This window comes from Ambystoma mexicanum, chromosome 4q (assembly GCF_040938575.1).
Source record: "Ambystoma mexicanum isolate Mex_15411 chromosome 4q, UKY_AmexF1_1, whole genome shotgun sequence".
NCBI classification, from domain to species: domain Eukaryota; kingdom Metazoa; phylum Chordata; class Amphibia; order Caudata; family Ambystomatidae; genus Ambystoma; species Ambystoma mexicanum.
In genome coordinates, this window is record NC_090928.1 from 715572858 (window position 1) to 715587647 (window position 14790).

The following is a 14790-nucleotide window of genomic DNA, read 5'->3' on the forward strand; positions in this document are numbered from 1 at the left end:
GTACCTGGTTATGGTCTTTGCGTCCTGTTTCCAAAACCGATGTCACCGTAATGCTGTACAGAAGGTTTGCCTCTTTATACAGACTCATAAATTTGATCCATATGACATTTCTGTGATTCTTCTGGAAGGTAAGTGAGAAAGCGTCAATGAATTTCGCCAAATCCCATATTATGTTCCAACATAGAAGCACCGTATCTGCGAGTAACATCAGTTTTGGTTGTTATTGACATTTATTGTCACGGTCTGTTGTTCAGTGTGTGTGACAGTTCATACTCACTGATGAGCTAGGTGTTGCCATATTTTCGAGATGCCAGGGACCAGTGGAGTGGTGACTGGTGTTAGATGTAGCTACCATGCGTGCTGCCACAAATATTCGCCTATACTTCCATGATCAGTCTATTAGCATCACAGACTACCTGCGATTGTGGTATATGTGCTCTGTCAATCGTGGGGGCCTTAGCACATCATGTGTACAGTCAATTGCACCTAGTACACATGGAAAGTGTGCTACTGCTTAGAATTCCTAGCATATTCTCTGCCTTTCCTCCAGTGTTCTGGGAATATATATTTGCCTGCACACACATGCATGTGCTGTTATTCAGGTCAATGCCTGGTAGAGACAGCAGGATTTTGTGGCCTGCACTATCCCACCAACTATGGCCCCGCAACGCTGAAAGGAACCAGACACTAAGAAATGTAGTGCAGTCAGCACTTTTTCAAGGGGGTTAAAGGCCTGGGAGCAGAGCAGAGGGTGGGTGATGCTTGTCATGTTCCCACTCCCTGACAGGGTTAAAGATTACATGGGGGAACCGCTACCTAGCATACACCTGATCATCAGGCATCCTGAACAGCGTGGTGCATTGTGCGAAAATCCGGGCCCTAGGAATCCTCCTCCTCCTTTGGTGTCTGTGTATGATATCTCCTGCTATTGCTGGGTTCATTGTAGCTGTTCATGTTAGTTTGTGCATTGCGTGCTTTATACGCATTGGATTCTATGCGCATTAAACTTTACGCCAGCTATCATGTGGCAGTTGGATCACAGGATTTGCTTGTGCATTTTCCTGACACGAGGTTGCATGTAGAAATCCATGAGTTCGGTTGGGTTTGCAGTGGAATGGGCCAGGGGAGCTGACTTATGAATTTCCCGGGGGGCGCCCAAATATAGGAAGTGACATCACCGACAGTTATAGAACCACATTTGCATGTAGCCACCAACATGGTGCAATGGAGGTTGGGGAGGCGCAGAACAGTGGAAACATTGGCTGGCATGGTCTGCATATACTAACGCCAAGTAAGAAGAAGGTTTACAATTTTCAGTTGCATTGCAGTAGGCCATCACTGCCCCTCTCCACCCCTCTATAATCATCCAGGTTGTAGTAGCCCTCAAAAGGCAGGCAACACAACTAGGATGGGAGAATTAAATGCCACCCCATCCTGTGAGTGTGTCAAACCTCAGAACAAAGACTGTGCATGTGCCTCTTACCTTGGAGCACAATCTCACTAATTTGGTGCAAATCTCACAAGTGGGAGCATGGAAATCCCCTGCATGTGTGTGAGCTGCAGACTCCGGATGACATGCTCACTTCTTCAGTGTGAAACTCTGGCCAAGGCTCTTTGGGCAAGCATTCAGGATAGGTCTAACACCTTTAAACAGTGTGATATATTGAGTGGGCATATTTTTGTTAAAACACTCTGAATTCTCACTCCAGTTTTCTCAATCAATAGATCCAAACCATATTCATTCAATGTGTGTGCAGGGGTGATAACTTGTGTCTGAGAGATCTCATTCTTTCATTCAGGAGAGCTAAAGGGGTCACAACCCCTGTATGTGGGATCAGGCTCATTTTGCCCCATGGCCCCTCTCTGCAGACTGAGTGAGCAGGTTTTAAGACCCTGCTGATTCTGCTTTCCTACAGGCTCGGCAGCAGGCAGCTCAGGAAATGCCTTTTGCCAATTGAATGTAGCCAGAACTACTATTTAGACATTGGGAGAGTGCCATGAATCTGCACTGGTGGTAAAGAAGCACTTAACATACATATAGTGTTGCAGTCCTGCTGAGAAATGACAATTCAGTCTGTTTAAATGTAAAGCAGAGTGGTTGAGAAGTACACACATTGTGCCAGTAAAAATAAAGCAGCTGTGGTGGGTGGAAGTGCTGCTTCGGTGGCATCAAGAGTATGCAATTCCCTGCGGGGTAGTGTTGGTCATGTCCTATTGAAGTATAGCAGCTCTATTGAGAAGTGCCATTAAAAGTGAAGCTGTCCAGTAGGCTGGATCAGTGCTGCCCCATAAAAGGTGTAGAAGCCTCTATGAGAAGTAGCAGTACTGTCCCAACGGTGAGAAGTGTAGTATTTTCACATTAACTATGCTTACGCACTTTGGGTTATTGAATAGTGCTGCTACATTCTGAGTAATTTCATCCCATTAAATATATTAGCTCTTGTATAACCACAACAGTGTTGAGTTATTCTGATGATGATGAAGATGTCAGACTTGCTCATTAGTTCTGGTTCTGTATCATTAAATGTACTTCAGATTTTCAGAGTCTCGGGAGAATAGCTCAGGGGCAACGTGCTCGCCTTGGAAGCAAGACAACATGAGGCAACACAGGCTCGATCTCTCCGTCCGGTCAACACAGGTTTCATCCCTCGGTCTGCGCTTAGAAACCTCTGGGTATTACGCGCATTATAAATAACCAATACAAATAAAAATAAATAAATCTGCTGAGAAGTGCTGGGGCCTTTGCAATAAGAGTGTAACAGCACAACTGAGAAGTGCTGATGTCCCATCAAAAGTATAGAAGCCCAACTAAGATGACCTAGCATCGCCTCAATAAAAGCATAATATTACCGCTGAGAAGATTCAACAATTATAGAAGCCCTGTTGGGAAACAGCAGTAATACCCCATCAAGAGTATAGTAAGCTAACTGAGGAGTACCAGCATTGCTCCATTTCAAATATGGCAGCTCTACTAGAAAGTGCTGGCTCATATAGATTACACAGCCCTGCTGAGAAGTGCAGTTACTGTCTCTATAAAAGCCCAATAGCACTGTACCATTAGAGTTACAGCAGCCAAGTACTGTCCCATTGAATGCTATTACACTGAACAAGGTCAACAGTATGGCAAGGTCCATTCTGGGCTCTATGTGATAATTCTGCATTTTACCCATACACAGATGAAAAGAGCCTCCATTTCTAAAAATCGCTTTGGGTTTGGTGTACCTTCACATCTGACCACCCCTCTTGCCAAGAGGGGCGCACAGATGTACAAATACACCCAACCCAAAATGATTTTTAGAAATTGAGGGACAGACTTGCTTTGCATTTGTGCCTTCATTTCTAAAAATCGTTTTGGGTTGGGTGTACCTCTCCATCTGTGCACCCCTCTTGCCAAGAGAGGTGCACAGATGTAGAAGTATACCCAACCCAAAACAATGTTTAGAAATTGAGGGACAGATGCAAAGCAAGAGCCTCTTGCTTTGCATCTGTCCCTCAATTTATAAACATCGTTTTTTACCCAGCTTTTACCCGGGCCGCCAGAGAGAGACACAGGGCCTCATTAGGAGTGTTGCGGAGAGGCACTGTTGTTACCTTGCGGCAACATTCCGAGTTCTGCCGCGGGTGCCGCTCTGCACGCCTGTTCAGACCAGGCGTGCAGAGCGGCACCCACGAGCAGTGGTAGATGGTAGCAACGGTACTGTTATGGACGGTACCGCTGCCACCATCCTCCCTATTCCCATTGAGCCCTATGGGGCTCAAATGGGAATGGGGAATCATTTTTTCTGGAGCCCAGAAAAAGGCAATTACCGGGTCTGCCAAGGTTGGCATGACCCGGTTATTGCTCTTTTCTGGGCTACGGAAAAAAATAATTACCCGTGGCAGCCGTGCCCTTAATAAGGGCACGGCTACCGCCTGCCTCGTAATGAGGCCCACAGTATGGATGGAACAAAGGGTTATCCATACTGCATCCCTTCTCTCCAGCCTGGGGGGCTCAGCCCCGACTTCATTCTGCCGGCCGGTGCCCGGGCACCTGTGTACTCGGCGCCCTTGGAATGGGCATGCAATTGTTTGCCATGGACCGTCCTTAACACACCCACATTTTCCCTTGTTCTTCCTCATTCAGCATGTTCTGCCCCCTTTTTGAGTCTCTGCATAGGCCCAGCGCACACTCTGTGAGGAGTCTTGCCAAGGCGCTGGACTGCTCGCAGAGACATGCTGAGCTTTCACGGAACCCCGCAAGTCCCAGAAAAGTCCTGCAAAGTCAATTCCATGAATCGATGAACAGGGCTTTGCATGCAGAATCTCTTGCAAAGTCTGAATTTTCCAGACAAAAAATTCCATGAATCATGCCCCTAATCTGCTAACCAAAATTGTTTTAACCTAACCTTCACATGATGCCCTCTATTAACAGGACACAGTTACTGTAGCCCAGGGTGACAAGGCTAGTCAAAGGCTGGATTATGTAAAATAACTCCCATAAGAACCCAATCTCAGCATAAGAGGATTCCTGCTTCATACACCAATATAGAAAAACAAAAGAGGTGCTGGCCGGAATGTTTAGAATTAATCTTAACCTCTGGCATTGCTCTGGGCAACCCTCCAGAATATTGTTTTTTTTTTTCTTTCTGCCAAACCATTACAAAAGTGGAAAGACCATGTGCAAATCAGACTAGGTCTCACCTCAAAAGGGGCAGTCCAGCCCGAACTGATTGATCACATTCCTTCTGCAGGAGACCACAAGTATGCCCAGACATGTTTCGGCCTTGTTGGGCCTCATCAGTGAGGAGTAGCATGGGTCTCTAGGCCCAGCAGACACTGGATCCATGTCGGGACATAAACGTCCCACTTGGGTTGACTATAGCAAAACAGAAGTGGTGATGGCTCGAAGGCTTACAATTAATGTTAACCTCTGGCTTTGCTCTGGGCAACCCTCTAGACCATCGTTCTTCACCTGCCAAGCCATTGCAAAAGGGGATAGACAATGGGCCTCATTACGAGGCTTGCGCTCCCGTAATGAAGGGTGCCGGTACGGGACCGGCAGCGTTCATTATGGGATGCCTGATTACAAGGTCCCCTAGCAGGACCCGGAACAGGCGTCTGGTAAAACCAGACGTCCTTTCTGGGTACCGCAAAGGGACCAAGGAGCTAATAACGGGCCCATTATTAGCTCCATCCCCATTCCCATTGAGCCCTATGGGGGCCCATTTGAGCCCTATGGGGGCTCAAATGGGAATGGGGAATGGTTTTGTGCATGAGGAATTACTGGGTCCTCCAAGGTCGGAATGACCCAGTAATTCCTCATTCACAGAACCCGGTACTGGAACCCAGTATGGAGGCAGTCTTACTAAGGGCATGGCTGCCTCCATACTCGTAATGAGGCCCCATATGCAAATCAGGCTTAGTCCTACCCCAAAAGCGGCAGTGCAAGAACGGTGACCCGGAGGGTTGCCCAGAACAATTGCCAGAGGTTTAAGGTTAATTCTAAACCTTCCAGCCATCACTTCTTTGGTTTGCTTTCACACACCAATTTACCCATCAGAGCAGGGTCGCAGGAATCTCCTGGAAGGCTTCTGATCCCAAGGAAGCCATGGTCAAAATACCACCCTCAGCTAAATGTGCCCATATTTCCTATCAGCTTTCGCATCTATAGGACCTTGCCATTAGTGACCATGGTTTCTACATGCCTTGGCCCACCATGACACTGTGGAAGGCTCAAAGGTCTGGACACGGCTAAGCTATAGACAAACGATGTGTCAGTAAGCACTTTGCTTGTACATGACTAGGGTTTTGGTAATCATAATATAAATGGGGAAATCAAAACATGTTTTTTTGTTTGGCTACATGTGATTATAACAAATTAAATTACAGCGAATGCTTTAATAATAAAACTTTGATAACGAAAAAATATTGAATTTATTATTTTGTTTATTTTGAGGGGTCCCCCCTAGGCCCTCTGTTTCCCTATGCTTTTAAGTCCCCCGCAACCCTATCTCCACCCGTTTTAACCCCATACCCACCCACATACATTTTAAACAGAAATGTGTTCTTTTTTCGTTATTAGTGTTTCTTTATTAAAGTTATTCTCAGTTTTTTATTTGTTAAAATCACTGGATACCCTATTTTTTGCTTGCTTCTCAGGGAGCGTTTGCAAACGTAGGTGATTTGGATTTCTGACACACAACCCCATCCAAATGTTATTGTGGGCATAGGGAAGTAAGTAGTAGGGCTTTACCATCAGTGTTTTCTAGGGCATGGCTTCAATATACACAGGACCAACATCCAGTGAGTACATTAAAGACATATCACTTGGCACAGTGAACACCCCTTCTCCAGCTATCTCTCCTTTCAGTGCTGTGCCCCATGAAATATAGTTGAGTCCCACTATAAATTCGCTCCAATGGTACACATCCCCCTTCCACCTTTTCTGTCTCTTGCCTTTTTAACCATTTTATCTATCCTTCAGCCTCATCCTAACTATCTAGCTGACTTTACTCCTCCCTGCCACAAATGAATGTTCCATCATACCCCTCCGTGGCCTCTCTGTCAGGCAAAAGGTGCTTCTAGCCCATAAACTATGGCAGGAGGCACTATACAAATGCAAGATAACGTAACATACACTGTCTGAGATTGAGTAATATTGTGGTGAACTCCCTATCATAAAGCTGGATTTGGCTTGAATTTTCTTTAAATAAATTTGAGTTTTAAACACAGTTGGGGCTCATTACGAGTTTGGCAGTGCAGCGGCGTCCCAGCTCCTTATTACAAGGTTGCATCCATCCAAACCTTTGACTGCCACACAAATATTTGAGTTTTACCACATTCAAACAACATTCATCCCTTTTAAAGTTTCTTCCCTTGTTTTCACTATGATGTAGATTACAGCCAGGAATCTAGACGCCGAGTATTTAACTCCAAACTGAATGTTTGAATGAAAGTTCATGGTAGGGAATCTCTGGACTGCAGCTATCTATAATGTAATGTAATCAAAATGGTAAAATACAATCCACCATGCAAAGATACTCGCACTGTGTACAGGGTACCTTTTAGACCCAGTTCCCTCATTAGGAGTTTGCTGGTAACCTGTCAGTGCTACCGGCGGGTTACCGGCAAACTCTTCTGCCATTACCAGCACCAGATATCCCAGTGTTTCTGGGATATTACGGGTACCGTCAACGTCGGGAAGTTCCCATTGTACAGAACTCCATGGACAGGCAACCAGTGAAGCACCAGCACTGATTTTTCTGCAGGTAGGGACCTAAACTCCTCGCACGTTGGGCCTTCCAGTAGTTAACTGCCGCTACTGGTAGACTCAGAGTAATCCGGCCTGGAAAAAATGACAGAGCCGGTAGAACTGACCATTTCACTGGGCCTCATTACGAGGAAGGCGGTAAAGGGTTAATGGCGCCGGTAGAGCTACTGGCGCCGTTAACCCTCTACTGCATCATTACAAGGTCTGCTCGCGGGTCCCGCAAAGGACATCTGGTAAAACCAAGTGTCCTTAGCGGGACCCGCTAGCAGACCAGGATGCTAACAACGGGCCTGTCATTAACGGGCCCGTTGTTAGCATCCTCCCCATTCCCATTGATCCCTATGGGGGTATAATGGGAATGGGAATGGGGATGTACCGTGTCCGGGTTCCAGGAAAGGAAATTACCGGGCCCTCCAAGGTCAGAATGGCCTGGTATTTCCTCATTCCAGGAACCCAGACCCGGCTTTTATTGCAGACTGGATTACTCATAATGACCTTTTTGAAGCTCAAGGTCTTTCATGTGCACATGTTGCGAATTTGCACCTCTAGTGACTACCTCAATAAGAACTTACCAGAGAAGAAGAGGTTAACCAGTTGGGTAAAATGGCTCAAAATAAAGGCACTCTGCCAGTGGACCAGTGTGGGGCATTTGGTATTATAGTTTTCCTTCACAGAATAATGGATGAACTGGGAGAATTAATCCAATATGTATTAGCTACTCTGTTTTGCGAATAGAATGCAATCCGGGAGATGCCATTATCCACATAGGAGTTTTTAAAAATTCTTCTATTTCATCCTGCTACTGGGGTGATACCTTTCCTTTTCATTTATATGGATTGCATCCGTTCTGACTGAAGTAGTTCTACAACTGGGTTCCATTTTGAGAAAAATTTTGATGAGCTATAATCGCCTCTGAGATGGTGGCTCCCAAACCTAAGAAATTTAAGAGGACTTTGACGCAAAACAATGACAGGTATCTGAGAAGTGCTTCAGAGTTTACCGTTAGTGATAAGCTCTACTTGTTTTGTCTGATTCTACCTGCATTCATCTAGTTTGTCTGGTTTATTTTGGTTTACTAGGTTATCAACCCAGTGGCTATTGATTTGAAGTTTCCAAAACTTAGAAAACCCATTCCTGTTTTGCAGGTATCTTAGGTAACATGACATGAAGGGGATTCCTTTGGGTGTGATTGTAGGTCTCTGCCTTTGCTTCTGGGAGAAAGATATATGGATTTGGAGGTTTGAACGATGTTTTATTCTCATATGAGCTAAGGCAAGCGGAAATGCTTGGTTGGTTGAAAATGTTACCCTGCAAGTGAAAGATGGAGCACCCAGCCTTTTCGCATTTGCCTGTTGTCATACCACAATTTCATGAATAGTTCCCTAATAAAACCTGAGGATTAGAAGTTAAGCTGTTATGCTCATGTCCAAGTCTCACATCCTACAGTACTGCAGTCATCCTGGAGTTGGTCTGTGGTCAGTCCACATGTATTGAGGTTCCAAATAGGTTCCTGATTGTCGGGTCCGTAACTTCACTTTTTTCAGGTTACAGTTTGCAGGCTCTGAGTTGAAAGGACTGACAATTACGATGGCAGCGTATATGTGCATTATGACAATACACGTAATTCAACCATTCTAAGATGACTGCTATTATACATACTGACTGCTTACCTGCATTGAGATGGCTGGGAAGGTTCAAAGGTCATTATGGAATGCATTGATTGGCTTTCAGAATAATACTTGGAGGTATAAAGGAGGTCAGACAAGTTGGAAGTTATGTCACATCTCTTCTTGTTAATGTTTCTCCATGATGGTGGTATTTTGGTGTCTGCTGAAAATCTATAGGGCCACTTCTCCTGGCTCTCAGCTTTGGTAAGGTGTTGCCTGGAGGTTACTGTGAAGGGTCTCCCACTTTTGTAACCAAAAAGAACTGCATGCCATCTCATTGATATTAAGGGCATTCCTTTCTAAATTGTGATCCTGTGGTTGGTTACAATCAGTCCATATCACAAGCTCAACAGTCACTGATGATATCTATTTCCCTTATTTTTTTTCCAAAATTGTTTGTGGTTATTACCTGTGATTCAAGAACACTTGCAACAAGTCCCCTACCCTGTGCCTCTGTTAAGAGTCTGGGTGCGAAACTTTTACCTGAGGCCTCACGTAAAGCCCAGATCTCTGCCATATGCAAGGCTGGCTTTGGAAAATTGAAATCTTTGCAAACAATTCTTCCTCTGCTTCCTCTGGAAAATCGTACTACACTGGTGACCTCTTCGATTATAGGGTTCTTAGATTACTGTAATGGTATCTACTTAGGACAACCGAAGCATCAGATTCAGAGATTGCAAGTTCTTAAGAACGTGGCAGCCCGACTGACCTTGCAAGCTCCGCGCTTGAATCCTTCCGTTGCTCTTCTTCTCCGGCTTCACTGGTTGCCGGTGGGAGCGCGGATTGAGTTCAGAATTATATGTACCGTGCACTGTGCACCTAGCTCTTTATAATGCTGGGCCACATTATTTGAGAAAGAAACTGGTAAGGTACTATCCTGCTAGAAGCCTTCGGTCGGAAAAAACAGTCTCTCTTGAAAATTCCTCAATTTCGTTGTAAGCGTCTGGGTGGCAGATCCTTTTCGGTATTGGTTCCCAGCCTATGGAATGCATTGCCATTGCATTTGAGAGCTCAGACCGAATACCTTCCCTTTAGGAAGCTATTAAAGACTCATCTCTTTGGTTTCCTTGCTGCCCGTTACGCCTGTGGTCTTGTTTCTCTAAAACTGATCAATTCAGCACCTTGATGCCTTCCCATAGTTTGTGCTTCATAAATCCTAAATAAATACATAAATAAGTATAAACAATTAATCACTTCCCAGCAATATCACTGTTTGACTAAAAACATAACAGACGTCATCCTGGCTCATATGCAACATGACTGTGGCATATACTCTGCTTGCAATTAAAACTACTTCCTTTCTAGTCTATTGTCTGTGAAACCCTTTACTTCCTGGACTTAGGCTTTTGTATGAGCTTATCACAAAGTGACTAACATGTGTTTCTGTAATACATCTTTTTCCTACTTTCTGTTCACATATATGCAGCATTCCTTTTCCTCTAACTGATGGATAACCACTCCATATTCCATGAAGCCACCTTACATATCATTAACCAATGATGTTAAACAAGGAAATTGCTCTTAACAGTGCATGTTGCTTCCCTTGACAACATGTTTTCAGTGTTATAAATCCCAGTGAGTCTGAGCAGGGCTCGAGATAAGATGTTGAGGTTTGAGTACCTTAATCCTGGTTGTTGAATGGGGTATTTTTAGAAAAATAAATGAACAGTTATTTTTAAAGAATAGAGGTGTTTTGCTGAAACACATACTTTGTTTGAGCCCAGTAAATACCAGGAATGGAAGCCCGGCTTTTCCTATCATGTAGGCCCACATCCGATCCAATAACACAATAGTAGAACTATTTTATTTGACGTTTGATGCATTGGTAAGCATGTTGTATATGTGTGTTATCTTTTCAAAGTAATTTTCTAACATGTTTTTGGATTTGAACCCATTCTTTTTTTTGTTTACAAATCAAAAAAAACAACAATCATTTTGAACTTTCGATCTAAGTGCTACGGGGGAGGAAACACATACAAAATGCTAGTGGTGCAAGCATTTAATTACAACCTATTCTGTTACTGCATGTGCTCATGAAAATCCTTCATTAGCATGGTAGCTGACTCATGCAAGTTCTCCAAGCAAATGTAGACCTTGCATGAGAATAGCTACATGTTTTCAGCACACCATACTCATTTCGGAGGGCTAAGGAGGGTCCCAAGGCTAGTCCAGTTTTCTTTGGTGCAGAGGCTGGGCTAGGCAGTCTGGATCTTGGCACTCTGTTTTCAATTGAGACCGCACTAATCCTCTTCGGACCTCTTTATTAGCAGTGGTCCTTTGGGCATACATTAAAGAGTAGCAGGTGGTAATGCCACTCGTTAAGGCTCCACATGTATTTGCAATTATGTCATATGATGTGATTTATTTTTCACCCATTGCATATTGAAATGGCAAATGGTCAAACATGACAGTAAATGTTTCTTTAGAAATATGGTGGTAACAGCATAAACATGTGGTATTTTAATCACCACTTGTTTTACAATTACCAGTTCAATATGAGTTGGGGTCACATGGAATGTTTACTACATAGGTTACACAGAAAGCATGAGATTGGGTAAAGATTATTTAAACATTTAAATATGTGTTATTCAGTGCTTTCAAGTTGTCCATGCAGTAAATATCTCATGCGATTTGAACTCATAGTTTTGTGGTATTTTAAACACACGTGCTATTTACAAATTCTACGTTTTCACCATTGCCAATTTACGTATAATGAACCCCACTACTTGTGTTGTGTAACATAAACTAACATCAAGCTGTCCTTGACAATTACATAAGCATTAACCATGTACTTCCTGATGGATGTTATTATACTAATCATAGGCTTGCAGAGTTGCCAGATTACAGCCTATGTAGCATCGCTGGAGGGGTTGATGTGTTTCACTTGGAGTGCATGCCAACGTAAATAAGAAATTGTTATGCTTTTTTTAAATATATTTCTTTATAAACTCTGTGCAGTTCTTTCTTACCCAAAGGTAGCAGAGCGTGCACAATTTAATCATAAAGAAAGAATTAGGAGACAGCAAAAACAACGTTCAACCAAACAACAGTAACATACAAATTGCAAACAGTGAAAAACAGCACAAAAACCCTTAAGGATAAGCAAGGGAACAAGAGCAATATCAAGTGCTTTATGCAAATAAATGCAGGGTTCAATCGAATTCCATGCATGGGGTGCAGCAACACGAAGTGACTGGGAACGGCTAGTCGTACAATGTTTAAAATACAACTGGACCTTGACCCTCGAGATATGGGGACTTCAGCGGCCAGATAAATCCAGTTATCCTATTATGACTGTTTTGTAAGGTATGCAGCAGATGTTGAAAACTGATTGAAAGTTAAATGGGAGCTACTGAAGACAAACACATTGGGGGGTGATGTGTTCACATTTTAGTGCCGGAAATGAGTTTGTACCCTAAATGTACTACTGTTTTAAGAGGAAGCTGGCCTGGCAGACTCATTAAGATAGCATTGATGCAGTCCAAGCAAGACAATACAAGAGCCTGGATGGAGGTTTTCTAAAATATCAGGGCATAAAATAAAATGATATTCCAAAGAAGAGTCATCAGAAAACAATCCAGCAATGGGGAAAATCTGGACATATGAGTCTTAAAGTTAAGATCTGAACCAATAGTAAAACCCAGAGAAGTCACAGAGTACACCGTGGTAGGGGAAAAAACCAAGGGAAGAGTGTGGTGTAACATCATCTTGTCAAAGTGCTGTTGAAGGCCAGATGGAATGGACCAAAAGAAACTCAGTTTTACGGGGGATACGTTTTAATTAAAAGGAAGGGAAGGCATCCAGCCCCCGATGGCACTGAGACAGTCCCTCAGGTAACAGACATCAGCTGGAGAGGACACGTAAGACAGATCTGGATGTAATCAGCTTACTGGTGCACCTCTAGGCCTGACTCACAAGCCAGATCTCCTTGATGTTCGAGGTTGGTGTTAAACAACAAGGGAGGCATGATTGACATCTGAGGAGCCCTGCATCTCAAACATGGGAAGCCTGACCTAGTCCATGTGCACAATTGAGAACAATTTCACAGAAAGGAGGCAAACTAGGCCAGTCTGGGCCAAGACAAATCTATATTGGAAGATTACGATGTTAGGCAACATCTCATGGTTGACCATGCCAAACGCCAGTGTGAGATCCTACATGCAGACATGCCGCACCAGTATGCACAAAGCATCATCCATCCCTAGCAGTGTAGAAGACTCTGGGCCTCATCACGACTTGGGCGGTAACGTCGGCACTATTAGCACTGGCGCTATCTGCCCTACCGCCGAACCCCACAGCGCTAATAGCGCCGGATCACGAGTTTGGCGGTAATGGTATTCCCCATTCCCCATTGAGCCCATTCCCCATTGGGCTCAATGGGGACATTTTGCACTCTTACCGGTGGCGGATTTCCCCCCGGCGGTATGAGCGTGAATTTTCGCCGGATTTCCCCCGAGCTCAGAGCTGGGGCGAAATCCGCCAAAGCTCTGATTTGGCGGACCCTTAAATCCGGCGGTAATAGCGCTACCGCCGGATTAAAGGGTTACCGCCAAAGTCGTGATGAGGCCCTCTGTGCTACACAATGGCCAGAAGCCTGATTTATAGTCCCACAGTGCACAGCGATGGGACAGTTGGATGAGTGGTATTGGGGTAGTTGTACAGGGGTTATCTGATCTGTTCAGTTGGAAAAGAGGGGTGGTGAATGAACAGTGTAGGTTCCTGCTTCAGTTTATGCGGGAGATGGGAAGTGGGATGAGATCTAGTGGAGGTCGGTGGCTGATTGGTGCCCTTTTTGGCGAACATCATCTTAATAGATGGACATCGCCGGCTTCAGATTTCTGGAGTCATCGTAAAAAGAAGAAGAGGAAGTTGAGCAGCTGCACAGCTTTGAAGGGAATTACCATAACATGGCAAAGTGGTAATGGGGTGGAAATGTATTGTTTCTTAAATTTTTTGTTTTGGTGAATGTTTGTGGTGCTTGCGCCACAAAATTGCCTAAATCTTTGTTACAGAAGAGAGATAGGGAAAGGGGGGGGTTCTAATCTGAGAATATCCGGGTAACACAGAAACTGGTAATGCCACGGCATGAAAATGCCAACTCAAGAAAGTTTCTTATTGCAAGCCCAATTAGGAGTTCCCTAACAATATTGGCTCCAATCAGCAGCTTTGTAAGAAGCAAGTCGGGTGCCAGGCTTTCCATTTCGCTGCAGCGCTGTGATTTGTAAGGTTGTAATGTTGGTTTATTTTTAACTATTTAACGTACTACTGGGCTATTGTTGGGCTACTTTCAATGGCAGACCTGTTTATTAGTGCTCTCGAGGTTGCCTCTCTGACCTTACCCACCCTCCCCAATCCCACTTTCTCTACTGATATCAAGAATAGATTTATAAGATGTGAGGACCTTCAGAATAGGATGTAACTTTCATAGAGGAAAGAAAATGACAAACGTCAGAATTGGAAACAGATTAAAAAGTGCCCCAAATTGATGTGATTCTGGAATAAATAGATGCAGTATGAGAAATAAAATGGGCAACTTTGAAATATATGATTGAATTACCTGGAGTTCCTTCTTTTGTTTTGCCCACAGTATGCATTAGTCTACTCATCTGAAGGTTTTGTTTTACATTGGATTTGCTTTAATCTCATACTAATAGGATTAAAAGACCAAAATGATTCTTGGAAGCACATTTTTTACAGTTCCTTGACCGTGACAGCGGTGAACGCATACTGAGAAGAAGGGAAGCTTAGAGCAAAACACTTGCAAGCATATGAGGTCTATTCTTCACTTTCTGGATAAGGGTCCAAATAGATTACCTGGCATACTGTTCTAGTTTCTAAAAAATATAAGAACACTATTCTAAAGAATGTCACATT